Genomic DNA, 23,347 nt, shown 5'->3' with positions numbered 1-23,347 from the left:
CTTTTTTTTCCACAAAATAAATTTCTGAATGAGCCTCCTCACTCACATCTTGAGTATTCAAGTTGGTGGTGTGCATTTTGGGTTTGATTCACCTGAATTCCTTTTTGGCTTCTGAGAAAAATCAAACAAAATGGCAAGTATTCAGAAGGTATTTGTCAAAATTAGAAAAGGTTTGTCATCCCTTGAAAAAATTTAGTCCATAAGTAAAAAAAAACAAATGCTCAATAACAGGAAAAAAAGAGAATACTATTAATAGTGTAAACATCCCACTCCTATTATTAACAAGCGTAATAATAATAGTTGAAAAAGGGATCCTCCAGACAGGAAGCTGAGCATAGATAACCATAGTTTCAAGCTCTTCCCATGTTACTCACCGGATACCCTTATAAGCAGTAAATATTTCAGTAAATATTTAGTTACCTGATATAGAAATTCACTCCACACTGATGAGCAAAAACAAATCTGCACTTACCTGTTCACTGCCCAGCAGCTCAAGAGTCGCTTCCGCTTCCAACATGGGCAAAAAACTTGCAGTATTCAAACAGTATGTAGCTCTGTGTATCTAACACAGGCTGGGTTTTGATTCTTGCATCAGAGATCAGCGCTCCTCAGATAGGTTTGACAGTATTATTCCTGGCAGTGCACTCTTCATATTCAGATAACATCCCCAGAATAATTTTTAAATCTTTCCCATAGTCTTAAACACTGGCTAGATTTCCCCCTTCAAAAGATGCATTTAAAGAGATGGTGCTTTTCTCCAAAGACAAAGCGAGGTACCAAGTCCTGACCAAGGGTACCAAGGGTGACATCATCCAATAGAGCCTGCCGAGGAGAAAGCATCTCCAGTTAGAAAAATTCTGGAAGCTTTTTACTTAAAATTTTTTTTATTGTATACAGCATAAAGAATACACTCCTCAGAATATACTTTGTCTTGACATTCTTAATTACGACAAACATTTCCCCTCTCAATATCACCAAACTATAACCCAACAAATGAACATAGCAATATGAGGAGACTGGACTCTGATAACTGCTCACACTCCATAAGAATAGCCATATTGGGTCAGACCAGTGGTCCATCTAGCCCAGTATCCTGTTTCCAAACAGTGATCAAGCCAGGTCAGAAGTACCTGTCAGAACCCCAATTAGTAGCAATCCTGGGGCAAGCAGTTGCTTCCCCATGTCTGTCTTAATAGCAAACTATGGATTATTCTTCCAAGAACTTTTCCAAACCTTTTTAAAATCTAGATACTCTCACCGCTGTTACCATACCCTCCGGCAAAGAGTTCCAGCCCTTAACTATTCGTCATAAGTATTTCCATATAACTTCCTTGAGTGTCCCCTAGTCTTTGTACTTTTGGAACGAGTAAAATATCGATTTACTTCTATTTGTTCTACACCACTCAGGATTTTGTAGACCTCAATCATATCTCCCCTCATCCATTTCTTTGCGTAGCTGAAGAGCCCTAACCTCTTTAGCCTTTACTCATATAAGAGGAGTTCTATCCCCTTTATAATTTTGGTCGCTCTTCTTTGAACCTTTTCTGATTCTGCTATATCTTTTTATATCTATATATTTTTGAGATACAGCGACCAGATTTGAACGCAGTACTTAAGGTGGGGTTACACCATGGATCGATAGAGCCATTATAGTATTTTCAGTCTTCTAGTTTAATATCTTTTATTGGATTTCAACATAATACAATAGAAGCAAGAACTCACCACAGTTCAACAAGCAACAGTTACAAACATGGCAAAACTGGAGCTCACATTCAAGAAACAACTATCCACAACTAGAAACACATTAAGAAAAAGGGGGAAGAAAGAGGAGGTGGAGAAATAATAAACAAAAAGGGAGGGGGGTGCTCGAGGATACAAATCCAGACATGGAGCATGCATAGGCCACAACATACATCAACCTCAGTGCTTAACTCTGTACCGAAGCAAAATAGGACACCAGTGGCAGCCATTTTTCCCTATAGGAAGCGAAGCGAGAAGATTTCTTCACCAGATGTAATTCGAATTTGTACATTTGGAGCAATGAGTTCCACCATTCCTGATAAGTGGCCTGATGTAAGGACATCCAGTGAGAGAAGATCACCTTCAATGCCAAAGAGACCATGGCACCAACAAGAGCCCCCTCACTAGGAGTTAACTGACCCCCCAAAGGACTGTTCCCGAAGAATCACAAATTGATAAGAGATGGAGCCAGGGAGGGGAAAAATGGCTACCAGCTGGGACCAGACTTCTGACCAGTACTTATGAAGGCACACACATTCAAATATAAGATGCCTGAGAGTACCCGTTTGGGAGTGACAAGACCAACAGACAGCTGGACTAGAGGGATTAATAAGATGCAACTTATACGGCGTCCAGAGGGATCTATGCAGAAAGAAATACATAGACTGCGTGGTGGTAGAAGAGTTAGAGCACCTGAAAAGGGACTTCCAAAGCAATTCCCACAGCTTGCCAGAAATAGGTTGCTGCAAGTCTTCCTCCAGCACCTTCGCAAACCAGTACATTTAGTGCTGGATTTACAAAGAAGATATTTGTAAATGTGGGAAGCCACATGACCAGTGCGCTGAAGCTTCAGACCAAAATCCAGAAGCCCTGATGTTGCTGGTATTCATCTCGCTCGGAGGAGTTCAAGCTTTCCGCTTATGCGGATGACATTCTGTTATATCTCACCAACCCTCAGTCATCCCTGAAAGCCCTTTTTGCTCTCGTCTCTAGCTTCTCAGAGGTTTCTGGTTATAAAGTTAATTGGGGAGAAAACAGAAATTGAGCCTCTAAACGACACGCTGTACACCATTTACTGCTCCCGAATTGCCCTGTAAATGGATCTCCTCCTATGAAGTACCTAGGTGGTTTTCTTGATAGAGACCTCACCAACACCTTTAAACTTAACTCCGACAAGGTAATCTCTCAGGTCGAGGCTGCACTGGTGACTTGGTCCCCTTTGCACCTCACTTGGTGGGGGCGGTTGGATACCATTAAAATGATGATAGTTCCTAAGGTCTCTTATGCGTTGAGTATGATCCCTCTTTTATTTCCTAGTGCCTTTTATAGGCGTCTGGAAAGGATGCTTTCCAACTTCTTATGGAATTTTAGGTTGCCCAGAATTTCACTGAGCAAGCTTAAACTTCCAAAAAGGCATGGAGTATTTTCAGTCTTATTCACTATCCTTTTCCTAATAATTCCTAGCATCCTATTTTCTTTTTTGGTTGCCGACGCACACTGAGCAGAAGATTTCAACGTATTATCTATAGTGACACCAAGATCTTTTTCTTGGTTGCTGATCCCCAAGGTGGACCCTGGCATCAGGAAACTATGATTTGGATTATTCTATTCTTCCAATGGTGCATCACTTTGCATTTGTCCACATTAAATTTCATCTGCCATTTAGATGCCCGGTCTTCCAATTTCCTAAGGTCTTCTTGGAATCCGTACATGTTTAACAACCTTGAATAGTTTTGTGTCATCTGCAGATTTAATCACCTCAATCATCCTTTCGATTCTCCACGTCATTTATAAATATGTTAAATAGCACCCTCCTCCATTGAGAGAAATGACCATTTAACCCTACCCTCTGTTTTCTGTCAAATAAACAATTCCGAATCCAAAAAGGACCTTGCCTTCTATCCCATGACTCTAATTTTCTCAGGAGTCTCTCATTAGGAACTTATCAAATGCTTTCTGAAAATATAGGTGCACTACATCAACTGGTTCACCTTTATTCACATGTTTATTCATGCCTTCAAAGAAATAAAGCAAATTGTGAGGCAAGACTTCCCTTGGCTGAACCCATGCTGACTGTGTCCCATTAAACCATGTTTTTCTATGTGTTTTGTAATTTTATTCTTTATAACAGTTTCCACTATTTTGCCTGGTACTGACATCAGGCTTACCAGTCTGTAATTTCCTGGATCACCTGTAGAACCCTTTTTAAAAATCGGTATCACATTGGCCACACTCTAATCTTCAGGTACTATGGATGATTTTAACAGGTTACATATTACTAACAGCAGATCAGCAATTTCATTCTTGAGTTCTTCGAGTACCCTTGGATGTATGCCATCGGGTCCAGGTTATTTACTACTCTTTTTAATTTGTCAGTTTGGCTCAGTACATCTTCCATGTTCACCGAGATTTGTTTCAGTTCCTCTGTATCATAACCCTTGAAAACCATTTCCGGTACAGACAGATCTGCTACATCTTCTTCCATAAAGACAGAAGCAAAGAATTCATTCATTTTCTTCACTATGGCCTTGTCTTCCTTGAGTGCCCCTTTTGCTCCTTGGTGGTCTAACGGTTCCACAGATTCCCTCACAGGCTTTCTGCTTCTGATGTACCTGAAAAATTTGTTACTGTGAGTTTTAGCCTCTGTGGCAAATTTTCTCTTCATATTCTTTTTTAGCCTTCTTTATTAATGCTTTGCATCTGACTTGCCAGTGCTTATGCTGCTTCTTATTTTCTTCATTTGGGTCCTTTTTCCATTCTTTGAAGGACAATCTTTTGACTGTAATAACCTCTTTTACTTCACCTTTTAACCATGCTGGGTATCATTTTCTCTTCTTTACACCTTTGCAAATACGTGGAATGCATCTGGTCTGGGCTTCCAAGATGATATTTTGAATAACATTGCCAGATTTAGTGTCCTAACCTTATCAGCCGATACTTTTAGTTTCTTTTTAACCATTTTCCTCATTTTATTATAGTCACCCTTTTGAAAATTAAGTGCAGCTACAGTAGATTTGCCTTGTGGTATCATCCCAGATAGTAGCTCAAATATGATCATTTTATGATCACTTTTCCCATGGGTCTCAGCACCACCACTGCTCGTACTATGCCATACATGCCACCAAGAATCAGATCCAAAATGGCTCACCCTCTCTTTGGTTCCTGGACCAGTTGCCTCCAAGATGGCAGTCGTTTATTACATCTAGACATTTTATTTCCCTGGCACTACCCTGATGTAACATTTATCCAGTCAATATCAGGATAATTGGAAAATTACCCATTATTATACCACTAGTAGAAGAAGCCCGTTCAGAGCAAATGAAACGGACGCTAGCAAGGTTTTGGTCGCCAACACCCCCCTTTCTCCCTCCCTCCCTGGCCAACCCCTTCTTTGTTCTGGCATTGCTCCGCCCCCAATGTCTGACATTAAATGCGAGGGCGGGGCCCGGAGCGATTCCCACCCCCCCCCCGCTTCCCTGCCTACCTCCCCCGCGTTCCTCCCTGCCAACCCCTTCGTTGTTCTGCCATTGCTCCGCCCTCGAGGGCGGGGCCCGGAGCGATTTCCCTCCTCCCTCCCTGCCTCCCTCCCTGCCAACCCCTTTGTTCTGCCATGCTGCTCCGCCCTCGAGGGCGGGGCCCGGAGCAATTTTGGTGCTTCACCACCACGAACCTTCGAACCTTTTTGAAGGAAGTCGGAGCTTGGCTTCACTGACGTCAGTGTCCTCAGAACGTGAGGGTGAGTTTTATTATAGTAGATTACCCAATTTGCCATCTTTCCTAATCACTGCAAACATTTCTCCAATTGCCATCTTTCCTAATCACTGCAAACATTTCTTTCATCTGTCTGTTCGTTCTGATCCTGGCGGACGGTAGTACAGCCCTACAAGAATATTCCTTCCCTTCATACATGGAATTCTATCCATAATGATTCCACGCTGCTATCTGTTTCATGTGGAATGTTTGTTTTATTTGACTCATGTATTTACTCATTTATCCCCCACCCTAACCCATCTCGCTCTCCAAATCATAACCTCCCCTTCCATAGTAGCTAAAGGTTACATCCTGGTACAGAGAACTCGATCATCCTGACTTGATCATTGAACGAGTATGCTTGGAAAATCACCTAAGTGATTTTAAAACAAAGTCCTTACCCCTGGGCTCAAGAGACTGCACATAGGATCTCCAGACTGAGTAAAACCGTAATTGTTGTTGAAAAGTATAACATACATCCCGGAGCTCCATCGTTAAATGCTCATGAAGTCTATGATGCCAATGCCAATAAGATGGGGCTTCCTGTTGGTGCCAGTATTGTAAAATATATTTTTTGCCCAATATGCAAGACTTTACAGTCTATAAATGCTGCCCTTTTTCCTGTGACCCCCCAAGAAGCAGATATCTGAGCCAACAAAATGCCTTTGGGGTAAATGACAGTGAGCATTAGGCTCTAATGACTGATTCAGTCTACACCAAGCTCTTAATAGGGTGATTTCTGTGCACTCGTGCATAGTTTCTTCATAAGATGGTGTCAATTTCCACCTTAACCAATCAGCTATCCTTACACTTTTCCATAGGCCATGCTTTACCATTGTGGATGTGGCTTATACTTTGGCTTGCAATTGAACCTTAGTCTTCTATTTGGCAAGAATTAAATCATTAACCCCCCCCAACCACCAGTTTTTGTTTCTTTTGATCCCAATAAACCTGGAATTGTCTTGCCAATAGTACACCCTGGAGGATCATGTCAAATCTCATATCCCGTCATACAGGTTGCGTAAGCTTAATGACAATTTTGTGCACTTATATTTGTGGAATACTGCTAATCACACTTTCGCATGTAAATGACAGTAGTGTGCTTACGCGCTACTCGTAGCGTGCTTAAACTCTGTTCTATAATTACGTGCTAACATGCCTTAATACATAATTGTTAAGCTGCTCACAGGAGAGGGAATGGGCAGGGTATAGGCATGGCTATCATTTACATATATAATACTGTAAATTACGTGTGTAACTGTCCTATTTAGGTGCTAACATTTCTCAACCAGTGGAACTATTGTAATGTGCATGCCTGCATTTAGGCGCACAGATTGCATTTGCACTAACACTACCCATGTGTAGGTGCTAAATGTTGGTGCCTTGTTTCAGAATTGCTTCCATGTCTGAGGTTAGCCTCTTTTTAAGGTTTACAGAGCTGCAACATGGACATCAGTCCATACATTCACATCTCATTACTGTTAAAGAAAGGAATTATTGGTGTGACAATAGATCTGGCTCGATATATTATTTTTTTTTCATGGTTTTCTCTAAAGGCAAACTAGGAAGTCCCATCTGTGAGGACTTGATATCTTGATTGTCCTTGGAAGAAACCAAGGTACTTACTTATCTGTAGCAGATGTTCTCCATAGACAGCAGGATCCAGGTTCTCACATACCACTCGTCCCCTAGGTGCAGTCTCGTAGTTAAAACTTTTACAAACAGTGAGATCCCATGTGAAAGCAGCTAGTTACACATAAGCATTGTAGGGTCTTTTGAAAGCGTCCAGAAATTTTTCTAGCTGGAGAAGTTTTCCTGCATGGCAGCTCCTACAGGTAGGTAACTTGGCTTTCCTGCCAAACATGATACTTATCCTAATAACACAATAGGTGACAGAAGAATCATCTGGTTCATATAGTCTGCCCATAATTGTGCTTGCCTTTTAAAAATATATTTGGGCTGCTCTGATACTTGTATTAACTTAGATACATTGTAAAGGCATATAACTGTAAAAGAGATAAGTATAATTATATCTTGACAGGGTAATTAAATAAGAGACTTATCAACACAGTTAAGTGAAAAGTCTAAGTACCTAATAACATATCTGGTATTTCAGATCATATAAAAGGAGGCCAGGTAAAGGAATTAATTATACAGAAGAAATACATTCAGTGAAAGCTTGAGGCTGACAACTGATGTGGCTTATTCAGTCCTCACTTATAGTGTATATTAATAGTACAACCACATTATTCATCACTTGGTAAAGCTGAGATGTATCAGCATCACCAACTGCTCTTTTTTCAATGAATTTGTGCGATTATAGTCAACTAAAAATGAACGTATTTCATTCATTTGGCTGGAAATTGCAGGGAATAATCAGTTCCCTATGGTTATCAAGCGATGTCTGAAAGTCTTTGTGGGCTCTACTGCTTAGGTCAAAATAAACCCTGACTTTTTTGACCGTGAAACGTGGAGTCTTTGTTGCAGAAAAAGAACCACAAGGAAAAGTACTTGTTAAGTTCCAGGCAATACTAGAAGAGTTGCCCTTGTAACTTGTTGTTCGTGTGAAGCTTCTAAACATAGCAGACTATGCAAAGTCAGACACGATAAAATTCCTCTTCCTCTGCATTTACCCTCTTAATCTAAATGGTAGAAGAGCTTCAATGGGGTACCCAGAATTTAAGAAGAAATATATGTTTAACATTTCTAGGGTGATGCAATATTAATTTTAGGGTTAATTAGGCAAATCATAGATTCCTTTTATTCTTAACTGTGAAGTTGTCCTTGGTGGGGAGCCACATTAGTTGCCTGAAAAATTGAAATCTGAAATGCACACTTTGTAGGCAGTTATGTTGTCCAGTTTCAGTCCATATTTACGCTGATGATATTCTTTTGCCTTTCCTACCTCCCCACTGTCCCCCCTCACTTGGACCACTGCAACCTGTCTTGATTTGGTTGCAATGTGGTTAAAAGAACATCATTTTGATACTCAACACTGACAAGACTGTTGCCTGTTGGTTTCTGGAGCTATAACACCCCCATCTTCTCCTATTCATCTCTTTGGAACTCTTATTACCCCAATACCTAGTTTCCGCTACTTAGGAGTTATCCTCGATTCCTCCCTATCTTTTCCTACCACAAAATTCACACTAATCTAAAGGTTAGCTTTCTGGTCTTTCGGCAATTATGGGCACTTTGTCACCTCTTTGATTCTAATCAGTTTCACACTCTTGTTCTCTCTTTTTTTCACATCTCACTTGGACTACTGTAACGTCATTTACGCAGGTTTACCTCACACAGCATTAAAGATATTGCGAACTCTTCAAAACTGCCATCTGTTTACTTTATTGTGCCCATCATTATGACCATGCTACACCTCTGCTAAAGTCAGTACCATTGGTTACCAGTCTGACAACGCATTATGTACAAAATAGCAATATTGACTTTCGAGGCCTTCCACCTAGGTTTTCCTGATTACTTTTCCTGTCTTACAATTCCTTATTCTCCAACAAGGGTTCTCCATTCAGTTAATGATCACCATTAATTCTTCAAGTCTCAAATTGATATTTAGAGTCAACTAGGCATTGCACATTTTTTTCTTTCTTTCCCCTCGTCTTCAACAATCTTCCCCTTTCTCTCTGCAGTAACTCCTCCTTTGTTTAAATCCGAACTCAAGACTTGGCTTTTTATGCAGGCTTTTGGAGTACCAGAAAGATAGTTCACCAGCCTCCCCCTCCCCTCCCTCTTTTTTTCCCTTCCCCTTCCTTCTATATGATGATTTTATTTCCCCAACCCCAGGCCTTTTCTCCACATGTTTTCCCTTTGTCTTTCTTAGCGTGATTAACTTTCTTTCCTATTAAAAATAGAGTTCCGTTCCTTTTTCCTGAATGTTTTGTAGTATGTACACCGTTGCCCTGAATAGTCAGTCATAGCGGAATGTCAAGCACAAATAAATTATAAGTTAACATAAGTTTTTAATTAAACAGAGATCTCTTTAGTATAGGTTCATTAATGAGATATGCACTCTGTGAATAATGTATCCGTGCATGAAAGCAAAGCCCAAACTTTCACCAAAGATGTAATCTGTGAGGTCATGGGTAAAGAAGAGAGAAGATCTGATGAACACGGATACCGAATGGCTACAAGTTGAGAGTTGCTGCCATCTCTTCAGATTGGATACCAAAAGTATCCAGTCCTACTTTTAATCAGCCCTCCTTCCTTTTCTACTACTTCTACCCAGGGCAATTCCAGGGTTGCTATATGTGCACTCCAAGACTCCATTGCTCAGCATCCTGAGCAGAGGCCAAAATTGAAGCTGTGTGTCATCATCTGGTGTCAACTGTCAACCCCTTTCTGTGTTGTTGCTGGCTGCCATTTCATGGAGTAGAAGAGGGGAAGATTTTTCCCCAGAGCTAAGGGAAACCTCAGGATTGGTCAAGCCCAGCTCTCTATTCTTCCCAGACACATATTTCCTATGACTCCAAACTTCATCAACCACCAAATGAAGCAATCTGTTGGGCTGGGCTGGGCTGGGCTGGCCTGGCTGTAGGAGAGAAAGTACCAGGGGAAACAAATCTTTTTGCTTCCTCTTGACTGTTTTGGAGACACACTTGGTTTTATCACTAATTAGCTAGGTCTCAGGTGGAGCACCGTAGCATGGAGTCATCACCTTCTGCATTTTCTGAACCTACTTGCACTTTTCATGTTCAGCTTTTTTTTTTTTTTTTTTTTGCACTTAAATACTTGCTTGTTAACTCACCCCAAACACTTTTGCACTACATATACATCATACATGCATGCAAAGGTCTTATTGTCTTGTGTGTATGTATGTTTCTCCGAGGACAAGCAGGCTGCTTGTTCTCACGACTGGGTTGACGTCCACGGCAGCCCCCACCAACCGGAACAAAACTTTGCGGGCGGTCCCACACGCAGGGTACGCCCACCGCGCATGCGGGGCCGTCTTCCCGCCCCTGCGCGACCGTTCCCGCTCAGTCTTTTCTTTACCGCACTGGAGAGAGCCGCGTTCGTCTCTCTCTGTCAGCCCCGGAAACCAGATCGCGCGTTCAACGCGAGCTTTTCTTCGTTCTGTTTTATTCACTTTTTCTGTTTTATTTTGTTTTACAAAAAAAAAAAAGAACTTGTTTTCCCTCGTCTTTTTAGAGGGGGACGTCTCGTTGCGGGTCGAGTTATTTTTCGAGGCGTGAATTTTACCGCCACCATCGACGACTTTGACTTTGCCAACGCGATTTTTCCGTCGATGTCCTCGAAGGTCCCGAGTGGATTTAAGAAGTGTGGTCGGTTGCGACCGGCATATATCGCAGACCGACACGCTTGGTTGCCACCAGTGCCTCGGGCCGGAGCACGATACCAAGACGTGCACCTTGTGTTCTCGGTCTCCGAAACGGACACAGGTAGCAAGGCAAGTTCTACCGGGACCGTCTTTTTGGAACTTGCGCACGGCCCCTCGACGGCGACTTCGACGGCATCGGTGTCGACGGCCGGATCTCGGTACCCGGTACCGATGTCCACGAAATCGGCAACCCGACCCCAGGAGCACAGGTCCCGTCGGCCCGCCGGTCTTCCGGAGAGGACGGCAGGGTGAGAGGCCGCCGTGGGCATTCGGCCCACCGGTCACTCCCCTCTACCCAGGGCCTTCGGGCCGAACCCTGTAGGACCCGATCCCCTCGAGGCCGAGGGGGATCTACTTCCTCCTCTTCAATTCCACCAAGCGCCGATGACCTGGGCACCGAAAAAAGGCAAAGAAGCACCATCATCGGTCGCCCACGGCGCATCGGCTCCCGGCGCCAGGGATGATGCGACGACCGAGGAGAAGCGGCAGCGCCGAGAGGAGAGGTCCCCCTTTGTGGTAGAGGTATCGTCACGCCAGGGTGCCAGCACTTCGGTGGCCGTCTCCTGGACCCGACCAGCTTCCGGCACCGACACCTCTACCGGCCCCCTCGCCTTTCCCGACTGCGGGCCTAGACGAGTGCCTCCGAGCCATTCTTCCGGGGATCCTGGAAGGGCTGATGGCCCAGACTGTGCCGGCGCCGGGGGTGCTTGCGACCATCGGCACCGTTGATGGAGGCACCGGCGTGCTCTAGCCCGGGTGCCGAGGCCTTCGACGACCGCTTGCGGCGCCGGTCCTCGACCGCCACGCAGTGGAGTCCCCGTCGACGTTGATGGAGGGAGCTTCATCCCCGCCGGCGCGGGAGTCCACGATCGACGACGCCACCGAGGCCTCGGTGCCTCGACGTCAAGCCGGGCCCATGTTGAGGACTGAGCTGCAGGAGCTCATGTCCGACACCGAGGAAGAGGCCTCATGGGGGGAGGAGGAGGACCCCATATATTTCTCCTCAGAGGAGTCTGTGGGCCTTCCCTCCGACCCCATATATTTCTCCTCAGAGGAGTCTGTGGGCCTTCCCTCCGACCCCACTCCTTCACCAGAGAGAAAGCTCTCGCCACCTGAGAGCCTCTCCTTTGCCTCCTTCGTCAGGGATATGTCGATTTGCATTCCCTTCCCCGTGGTCTCTGTGGATGAGCCGAGGGCTGAGCTGCTCGAGGTCCTCGACTATCCATCACCACCTAGAGAGTCCTCCACGGTGCCGTTGCACAATGTCCTCAAAGAGACACTGCTTCGGAACTGGTTGAGACCATTATCTAATCCCACCATCCCCAAGAAAGCGGAGTCCCAATACAGGATCCACTCGGACGCAGAGTTAATGCGGCCTCAATTGCCTCATGACTCGGCGGTCGTGGACTCTGCTCTCAAGAGGGAACGGAGTTCGAGGGATACCGCTTCGGCGCCCCCGGGGCGGGAGTCTCGCACTCTGGACTCGTTTGGGAGGAAGGCCTATCAATCTTCAATGCTCGTGACCCCGCATCTCTACACGAGCATACACATGCGGAATAATGTGAGCAACTGGCGGACCTGGTCGCAAGCTCCCCCCGGAACAGTCCAGTCCTTTTCAGGAGGTGGTCAGGCAGCTGAAGGCGTGCAGAAAGTTCCTGTCCAGGGGTATATATGATATCTGCGATGTGGCATCTCGTGCTGCGGCCCAAGGTATAGTGATGCGCAGGCTCTCATGGCTGCGTGCCTCTGACCTGGACCACCGCACCCAGCAGAGGCTGGCTGATGTCCTTGCCGGGGGGATAATATTTTTGGTGAGAAGGTCGATCAGTTGGTGGACCAACACACCAGCGGGAAACCGCCCTCGACAAACTCTCCCAACCGGGCGCCTTCAGCATCCACCTCAGCTGGTGGACGTTTTTCCCGGGCCAGGCAGGCTGTGCCACTACGCCTACAACAAGCGTAGGTACACCCAGCCGGCCCGAAGGCCTCATCAGGCACAGGGACAGCCCCAGCGCGCTCGTTCCCCGTCAACAGCGTGCGCCTAAGCAGCCCCCTGCGCCCTCCACAGCAAAAGCCAGGGACGGGCTTTTGACTGGATCCATGGGAACATAGCCGCCATCAGTGTCTGTACCGGACGATCTGCCAGTCGGGGGGAGGTTAAAATTTTTTTCACCAAAGGTGGCCTCTTATAACCTCCGACCAGTGAGTTCTCCAAATAGTGCGGTGCGGATACGCCCTCAATTGGCTTCCCCTCCTCCAAATTGTCCTCCGGGAGCTCAATCCTTCAGCCTTCCAGCACAAGCAGGTACTTGCAGAGGAACTCTCCGCCCTTCTCAGCGCCAATGCGGTCGAGCCCGTGCCACCCAGGCAGGAAGGGCAGGGATTCTATTCCAGGTACTTCCTTGTGGAAAAAGAAAACAGGGGGGATGCGCCCCATCCTAGACCTGAGAGGCCTGAACAACTATCTGGTCAAAGAGAAGTTCAGGATGCTTTCCTTGGGCACCCTTCTGCCAATGATTCAGAAAAAACGATTGGCTATGTTCCCTGGATTTAAAGGACGCATACACCCACATCCCGATACTGCCAGCTCACAGACAGTATCTCAGATTCCACCTGGGCGCACGGCACTTTCAGTATTGTGTGCTGCCCTTTGGGCTCGCCTCTGTCCCACGGGTGTTCACGAAGTGCCTCGTGGTGGTTGCGGCATATCTACGCAAGGTGGGAGTGCACGTGTTCCCATATCTCGATGATTGGCTGGTCAAGAACACCTCGGAGGCAGGAGCTCTCCGGTCCATGCAGTGTACTATTCACCTCCTGGAGCTGCTGGGGTTTGTGATAAATTACCCAAAGTCCCATCTCCAGCCAGTCCAATCTCTGGAATTCATAGGAGCTCTGCTGAATTCTCAGACGGCTCAGGCCTTTCTTCCCGAAGCGAGGGCCCACAACCTCCTGTCCCTCGCTTCCCAGACCAGAGCGTCTCAGCAGGTCACAGCTCGGCAGATGTTGAGACTCCTAGGTCATATGGCCTCCACAGTTCATGTGCCTCCCATGGCTCGTCTTCACATGAGATCTGCTCAATGGACCCTAGCTTCCCATGTGTGCCAGGCCACCGGGAATCTAGAAGATGTCATCCGCCTCTCCATCAGTTGCCGCACTTCACTGCACTGGTGGACCATTCGGACCAATTTGACCCTGGGACGCCCATTCCAAATTCCTCAGCCCACGAAAGTGCTAACGACGGATGCATCTCGCCTGGGGTGGGGAGCTCATGTCGATGGGCTCCACACCCAGGGACTGTGGTCCCTCCAGGAAAAAAGATCTTCAGATCAACCTTCTGGAGCTCCGAGCGGTCTGGAACGCACTGAAGGCTTTCAGAGATCGGCTGTCCTGTCAAATTATCCAGATTCGGACAGACAATCAGGTTGCAATGTATTACATCAACAAGCAGGGGGGCACCGGATCTCGCCCCCTGTGTCAGGAAGCCGTCGGGATGTGGCGGTGGGCCTGCCAGTTCGGCATGCTCCTCCAAGCCACATACCTGGCAGGTGTAAACAACAGTCTGGCCGACAGACTGAGCAGAGTCATGCAACCGCACGAGTGGTCGCTCCATTCCAGAGTGGTACGCAAGATCTTCCGAGAGTGGGGCACTCCCTCGGTGGACCTTTTCGCCTCTCAGACCAACCACAAGCTGCCTCTGTTCTGTTCCAGACTACAGGCACACGGCAGGCTAGCGTCGGATGCCTTTCTCCTCCATTGGGGGACCGGCCTCCTGTATGCTTATCCTCCCATACCTTTGGTGGGAAGACTTTACTGAAGCTCAAGCAAGACCTCGGCACCATGATTCTGATAGCGCCTTTTTGGCCCCGCCAGATCTGGTTCCCTCTTCTTCTGGAGTTGTCCTCCGAAGAACCGTGGAGATTGGACTCTTTTCCGACTCTCATTTCGCAGAACGACGGAAGCACTTCTGCACCCCAACCTTCAGTCTCTGGCTCTCACGGCCTGGACGTTGAGGGCGTAGACTTCGCTTTGTTGGGTCTGTCTGAGGGTGTCTCCCGTGTCTTGCTTGCCTCTAGGAAGGATTCCACCTAAAAAGAGTTACTTTTTCAAGTGGAGGAGGTTGTCGTTTTGGTGTGAGAGCAAGGCCCTAGAACCTCGTTCTTGTCCTGCACAGAACCTGCTTGAATACCTTCTGCACTTTATCAAAGTCTGGCCTCAAGACCAACTCGGTAAGGAATCACCTTAGTGCGATTAGTGCTTACCATCTTCGTGTAGAGGGTAAAGCCATCTCTGGAGAGCCTTTAGTCGTTCGATTCATGAGAGGCTTGCTTTTATCAAAGCCCCCTGTCAAGCCTCCTGCAGTGTCATGGGATCTCAACGTCGTCCTCACCCAAGCTGATGAAACCTCATTTTGAGCCACTGAATTCATGCCATCTGAAGTACTTGACTGGAAGGTCATTTTCTTGGTGGCAGTTACTTCAGCTCGTAGGGTCAGTGAGCTTCAAGCCCTGGTAGCTCATGCTCCGTATACCAAATTTCATCATAACAGAGTAGTACTCCGCACTCACCCTAAGTTCCTGCCAAAGGTGGTGTCGGAGTTCCATCTTAACCAGTCAATTGTCTTGCCAACATTCATTCCCAGACCGCATACCTGCCCTGCTGAGCGTCAGTTGCACACATTGGACTGCAAGCGAGCGTTGGCCTTCTATTTGGAGTGGACACAGCCCCACAGACAGTCCGCCCAATTGTTTGTTTCTTTCGACCCCAATAGGAAAGGGGTCGCTGTCGGGAAACGCACCATCTCCAATTGGCTAGCAGATTGCATTTCCTTCACTTACGCCCAGGCTGGGCTGACTCTTGAGGGTCATGTCACGGCTCATAGTGTCAGAGCCATGGCAGCGTCGGTGGCTCACTTGAAGTCAGCCACTATTGAAGAGATTTGCAAGGCTGCGACGTGGTCATCTGTCCACATATTCACATCACATTACTGCCTCCAGCAGGATACCCGACGCGACAGTCGGTTCGGGCAGTCGGTGCTGCAGAATCTGTTTGGGGTTTAAATCCAACTCCACCCTCCAGGACCCGAATTTATTCTGGTCAGGCTGCACTCTCAGTTAGTTTGTTCTTCGTAGGTCAATTTCTGTTATACCCTCGCCGTTGCGAGGTTCAATTGACCTGGGTTCTTGTTTTGAGTGAGCCTGAGAGCTAGGGATACCCCAGTCGTGAGAACAAGCAGCCTGCTTGTCCTCGGAGAAAGTGAATGATACATACCTGTAGCAGGTGTTCTCCGAGGATAGCAGGCTGATTGTTTACCTTCTCTCCTCCCCTTTGGAGTTGCGTTTTTACTCATTTTTGCTTGTCATTCAACTGAGCCGGGAACGGTCGCGCACGGGCGGGAAGACGGCCGGCACATGCGCGGTGGGCGTACCCTGCGTGCGGGACCGCCCGCAAGTTTTGTTCCGGTTGGTGGGGGCTTGCCAGTGGACGTCAACCCAGTCGTGAGAACAATCAGCCTGCTGTCCTCGGAGAACACCTGCTACAGGTATGTATCATTCACTATGTGTATTTTTCTGACTTATAGCTTGCCTATAACCTAGGCGGGTCACAATATAAAAGCATACACAATAAATGTACATACCAACATACTTCAATGGAAATCGCACCTCCTGCTTCACACCATCATAGCCTCTGCACAACCAATATCCACGCAATTATACATTTAAAAAGATGTGCAAAAAAAGATGTCTTCCAGTATAACTGTGCAACTCCCCTACATAAACACAAATGTCTTGGGAATTTGTTCCACAAGAGGAGACCCGCCACTGAAAATGCCTCTATTCTAGTCTTTTTCACATCACGAACTATTAGTGGAGTGGTATATGCCATCATGTGCCCTTGTGAATTGATCTATATAGGTAGGTCTAGTAACATAGTAACATAGTAGATGACGGCAGAAAAAGACCTGCATGGTCCATCCAGTCTGCCCAACAAGATAAACTCATATGTGTATACCTTACCTTGATTTGTACCTGCCTTTTTCAGGGCACAGACCGTACAAGTCTGCCCAGCAGTAGATTTCCCGCCTCCCAACCACCAGTCCCCGCCTCCCATCACCGGCTCTGCACAGACCGTATAAGTCTGCCCTCCACTATCCTCTCCTCCCAACCACCAACCTCTCTTCCCCCACCTGCTCCGCCACCCAATTTGGCTAAGCTTCTGAGGATCCATTCCTACTGCACAGGATTCCTTTATGCATATCCCACGCATGTTTGAATTCCGTTACCGTTTCATCACCACCACCTCCTGCGGGAGGGCATTCCAAGCATTCACCACCCTCTCCGTGAAAAAATACTTCCTGACATCTTTTTTAGTCTGCCCCCTTCAATCTCATTTCATGTCCTCTCGTTCTACCTATTAGACCTATTAAATTGCATCGTAATGAGCATAGATCTCGTTTAAAAATTGTAAAGTGATGAATGCACCATTGGTTAGTCATTGATTGTCTAAAGGGCATTTACCTTCTGATATTAGATGGCGGATCGTTGATAAAATTGAATTGGGGTGGAAGGGAGTTGATGCAGAGAAGTTATTGAATATGAAAGAGCAGCATTGGATTTATGTTTTAGATACTAAATGTCCTGAGGGTTTGAATTTAGAAATTGATTGGTGGTCATTAATATAACGTCTGGGTTGTATTGGTTAGGATGGAGGCTTTTTGATGATGTGGCTTTAAATAGCATCTTGGTTTCAGACGCCATTTGGAAATGTTTTACTATAGTAAAACTGAGGCATAGCAAGGTAAGATTGTTTGTATGGGCATTTGTGATAATACTGTGTTTTCAGATTGTTGAAATGTTTTAAATTTTGTATTTTGTTATCTTTAGGACCTATGCCCTGATGCAGATTTTCAAAACATGGGCCATGTTGGCCACAGGTCCTTAAGAGAGTTTTAAACTGAGCAACAATGTTGGAATATTTAAAACTTTTTTTGTATGAAGTGTTTAAAGTTTGATATTTGATCAATTACAACATCAGTGAATTACTGAACTGAGATTGTGTGACAAGAGTTATTGTTAAGGTCACATCTATGAGTATTTCTCTGTGTGCGTATTTATTGTGGCGTTGCGTTTTTCTGAAAGTTGTTCTAGTCTCGGCATGATATGTTGAACCTGTGCTCTGAATAGACAACTGCATGCCAGCCTCAGATTTCCTGTCTAACGATTAACATGTCTGTGTGGTATGTTTGTGGACTAGAACTATGAATCACTAAACTTGTAGAGATATTAACATGCCTACAAATACTGGCCCTGACCATCATTCTAATTTTGGGCATTCTGAGATTAAATTCAGAGATGTCAACAGGAGTCAAAGCACCATCAAAGAGGAGACAAGATTGTAGTTAATTACCCTGAAAATTGCATTCATGTTTTTGTTTAACTTTCTACTTCCAAAGAATTTATATCTAGTATAATAGTGCTATAGATCTAAGGCTGTGCAGTTATCCTGAAGCTTATCTCTGTTGATGCATTCAGTGGAGGAATGGCCTAATGGTTAGAGCACCGGTCTTGACATCCAGAGATGCCCGGGTCAAATCCCACTGCTGCTCCTTGTGATCTTGGGCAAGTCACTTAACCTTCTGTTGCGTCAGGTACAAACTTAGATTGTGAGCCCTCCAGGGACAGGGAAATATCCAGCTTACCTGAATGTAACTCACCCTGAGCTGCTACTGAAAAAGGTGTGAGCAAAATCCAAATGAATAAAATACCATTATGGGTTAGGTTCCAAATTGGTTCCATACCTTACTGCCATTCTCTGGTGCACTGGTTCAAGTAACCACAAATAAAGAAGGCAGGATTACAAGCTCATTCTCTTACCAAAACAAAACATGGAAAAGTAAAATGCGTCTTAAAGCACATTTCCACAATAGAGAGACATCAAATGATCCGAAATACAGTCTTAAACAGAAGAACACTTATTTCACCCCACAGGAGGGACAAAACTACAAACTGGATAATTACATAGAAAGTTTCAGACATAGGGTTAAATCACAACTCTCCAACAAACAAAAAAGAATTCTGTACAATCTTACCCCACCAGAAAGAGCGGCCATAAGAACCCTACAAACTAACGAACGTATTATCATCAAACCCGCAGACAAAGGAGGCGCAGTGGTAATTATGGACATACAAAAATACATTGAAGAGGGGCACAGGATCCTCAGGAGCTTAGTCAGGATCGGGAGGCGGGGCTGGTGGTTGGGAGGCGGGGATAGTGCTGGACAGACTTGTACGGTCTGTGCCAGGGCCGGTGGTGGGCAGCGGGACTGGTGGTTGGGAGGCGGGGATAGTGCTGGACAGACTTGTACGGTCTGTGCCGAAGCCGGGGTTGGGAGGCGGGACTGGTGGTTGGGAGGTGGGGATGGTGCTGGGCAGACTTGTGCGGTCTGTGCAGAGCATATACAAAAACATGGACTGATGAGACAAAGTCAGCACGGATTTAGTGAAGGGAAGTCTTGCCTCACCAATCTAATGCATTTTTTTGAGGGGGTAAGCAAACATGTGGACAATGGGGAGCCGGTTGATATTGTATATCTGGATTTTCAGAAGGCGTTTGACAAAGTGCCGCACGAAAGACTCCTGAAGAAATTGCAGAGTCATGGAATCGGAGGTAGGGTACTATTATGGATTAAGAACTGGTTGAAAGATAGGAAGCAGAGAGTAGGATTGCGTGGCCAGTATTCTCAGTGGAGGAGGGTAGTTAGTGGGGTCCCGCAGGGTCTGTGCTGGGTCCGTTGCTTTTTAATGTATTTATAAATGACCTAGAGATGGGAATAACTAGTGAGGTAATTAAATTCGCCGATGACACAAATTATTCAGGGTTGTCAAGTCGCAGGAGGAATGTGAACGATTACAGGAGGACCTTGCGAGACTGGGAGAATGGGCGTGCAAGTGGCAGATGAAGTTCAATGTTGACAAGTGCAAAGTGATGCATGTGGGTAAGAGGAACCCGAATTATAGCTACGTCTTGCAAGGTTCCGCGTTAGGAGTTACGGATCAAGAAAGGGATCTGGGTGTCGTCGTCGATGATACGCTGAAACCTTCTGCTCAGTGTGCTGCTGCGGCTAGGAAAGCGAATAGAATGTTGGGTGTTATTAGGAAGGGTATGGAGTCCAGGTGTGCGGATGTTATAATGCCGTTGTATCGCTCCATGGTGCGACCGCACCTGGAGTATTGTGTTCAGTACTGGTCTCCGTATCTCAAAAAAGATAGTAGAATTGGAAAAGGTACAGCGAAGGGCGACCAAAATGATAGTGGGGATGGGACGACTTTCCTATGAAGAGAGGCTGAGAAGGCTAGGGCTTTTCAGCTTGGAGAAGAGACGGCTGAGGGGAGATATGATAGAAGTGTATAAAATAATGAGTGGAATGGATCGGGTGGATGTGAAGCGACTGTTCACGCTATCCAAAAATACTAGGACTAGAGGGCATGAGTTGAAGCTACAGTGTGGTAAATTAAAACGAATCGGAGAAAATTTTTCTTCACCCAACGTGTAATTAGACTCTGGAATTCGTTGCCGGAGAACGTGGTACGGGCGGTTAGCTTGACGGAGTTTAAAAAGGGGTTAGATAGATTCCTAAAGGACAAGTCCATAGACCGCTATTAAATGGACTTGGAAAAATTCCGCATTTTTAGGTATAACTTGTCTGGAATGTTTTTACGTTTAGGGAGCGTGCCAGGTGCCCTTGACCTGGATTGGCCACTGTCGGTGACAGGATGCTGGGCTAGATGGACCTTTGGTCTTTCCCAGTATGGCACTACTTATGTACTTATGTACTTATGTCGGTGGTTGGGAGGAGGGGCGGGTGGTTGGGAGGTGGGGATAGTGCTGGGCAGACTTATACGGTCTGTGCCCTGAAGAGCACAGGTACAAATCAAAGTAGGGTATACACAAAAAGCAGCAAATATGAGTTATCTTGTTGGGCAGACTGGATGGACCGTGCAGGTCTTTTTCTGCCGTCATCTACTATGTTACTATGTTACAGACAGCTCTCAGACAATAAATACTACAGGAAACTAACTGAGGACCCCACACAGGATTACACAAAACAGCTGAAAGACCTTATCAAAACATTTCCTACACAAGCGCAACCTCACCTGAAGAAACTCATACCAAATCAACCTTCCGTGGGCACATTTTACATGCTACCCAAGATCCACAAACTGGGAAACCCTGGCAGACCAATCATATCAGGTATTGGCACACTCACGGAAGAAATATCTGGATTCATAGAGGGAATTCTGAAACCTCTCGTACACAAAACTAACAGCTTCATACAAGACACCACAGACTTTCTGAATAAATTGAAAAATATCAAGCAACTACCACCTAACACCCTTCTGGTCACGATGGATGTAGAATCACTATACAGCAACATTCCACATGCGGATGGCATAGCTGCATGTGGAAGACTCCTAAAAAAATCCACACTGGACCATCAATACTCACCAGAAACTATTACAAAATTAATCACATTCATTTTAACTCACAACTACTTCCACTTTAACAATGATATCTCTCTGCAAATAATGGGCACTGCGATGGGCACCAGGACAGCACCCCAATATGCCAACCTTTTTATGGCTGAGCTGGAAGAGACATTTCTGAATACACACCAGACCAAACCTCTAAAATACTACCGGTACATCGATGACATTTTTATGATTTGGACGGAGGGTGAAGAAACTCTGAAACAATTTTATTCTGCATTCAATACATACCATCCTACAATCAGATTCAAAATTGACTACTCCCCAGAAAAAGTCAATTTTTTGGACACCACGGTCTCAATCAGTGATAGCTGTATACAAACATCTATATACAAGAAACCCACAGACAGATGTAGCTACCTCCACAACTCAGCTTCCATCCTTCACATACAAAAAGATCCATCATTTACAGCCAAGCCACAAGATCCACCGTATCTGCTCTGACCCAGGGGACAGAGACAGACACCTTAAAACCCTGACTGAATCCTTCAAACAGAAAGGCTACAACCCCAAAATAATCTCCAAGAATATTGCCTCCTCCCTCAAAACACCCAGGGAGAATCTGCTACAGTACAAAAAGAAAAAATCCACAGACAGAATCCCGCTTGTAGTGACATACAATCCAGAGCTGGAAAAACTGAGGAAAATCATACGAGATCTACAACCTATACTCCAGGAGGATGAATTACTGAAAGAGATATTCCCATCCCCACCAGTACTGGCCTTCCGACAGCCACCCAATTTAAAACACAAGCTAATCAGAAGTAAACTTCCTTCACAGACTGAAAAGGAACAGAAGGGCACACTTCCCTGTAATTTATCCAGTTGCAAACTATGCCAAAATATTTCACAGGACCCCAAAGTCATCCACAAAGGAAAGATATTCAACATAAAGGGATCTTTCACTTGCTCATCTTCCAATGTGGTATATATCATTCAGTGTAAAAAATGTAACGAAGGATGCTATATTGGAGAAACAGGCCAGATGCTTAAGACAAGATTCAATTTACATAGACATCATATGAACAATACTGGTGCCAGCAGGGTTCCCACGCCTGTTGGTCAACATTTTACAGGACCAGGACACTGGACCAGTGATTTCACAGTGAGAATCCTCAAAGGTAACTTTAAAACCATACAAGAACGTAAGACCTTTGAAGTCAGAATGATTGAATATTTTAACACCCAACAGAAAGGACTTAACAAGGATCTGGGGTTCCTAGCCCATTATAAACCATAAAGCTGTATGTCTCTGTTGATCACCCTCCCCTCACCTATCCACACCCACCCTGTTAGAATATCAATGATATGCTTTGATGTCCCCATGCATACTTCCTACCCACCCCCCTCCTCCCACCCTGTCAGACTGTCATAGTAATGCTTGAATGTTTTCACTTATATACACTGTCAGCTAGCACATTTGTTTATTTCCGATCTGAGGAAGAAGGGCAACCTTCGAAAGCTAATCAAGAAATGTATTAAGTTATGTCCAATAAAAAAGGTATCATCTTATTTTCTTTTCCATGTTTTATTTTGTTTGATTTCTATTGATAACCTTAAGAGTGGACTAACACGGCTACCACACTCCTCTTCTTACCAAAACAAAATTTACAAGGAAAAGTAACAGCTTTACAGTGGGAAGTGACATATTAAACATACCCAACTTTTTCTTCTTTGCTGCTTTTAGTAATGGGGAAGGTGTAAAGGGAAAACGAGGGGCAATTCTCTTGTAGCTTCTGGTTTTCTCTTCCTCTGCAGCAGGTTTTTGTTTCTAGATCTCTCTTCCATACAGTTGGTAAATTGGGGGACTTCATCAGGATTTGCTTGGAACCTGTGGCCCGACTGAAATGTTAACCTTAAGGGTGCCATTCTATAATTGGGCACATTCATTTAGATGCTCCAAAGGCAGGCGATAGGCACCTATTCTCTAATAGAACCTAGGCACCTAATTTCTGTTAGAGTA

At 45.4% G+C, this 23,347-nt stretch overlaps 1 protein-coding gene across 6 annotated transcripts in view; it reads left to right on the top strand.

Moving 5' to 3' along the window:
• The window catches only part of SLC35F5 (solute carrier family 35 member F5), a 165,118-nt gene that overhangs the window by 122,053 nt on the left and 19,718 nt on the right, over positions 1–23,347 (top strand). The gene's annotated exons all lie outside the window — the stretch shown is intronic.

Source organism: Microcaecilia unicolor, chromosome 7, assembly GCF_901765095.1.
Source record: "Microcaecilia unicolor chromosome 7, aMicUni1.1, whole genome shotgun sequence".
NCBI classification, from domain to species: Eukaryota; Metazoa; Chordata; class Amphibia; order Gymnophiona; family Siphonopidae; genus Microcaecilia; species Microcaecilia unicolor.
Note: the sequence above shows the minus strand (reverse complement) of the source record. Positions and strands in the feature narration are given on the sequence as shown.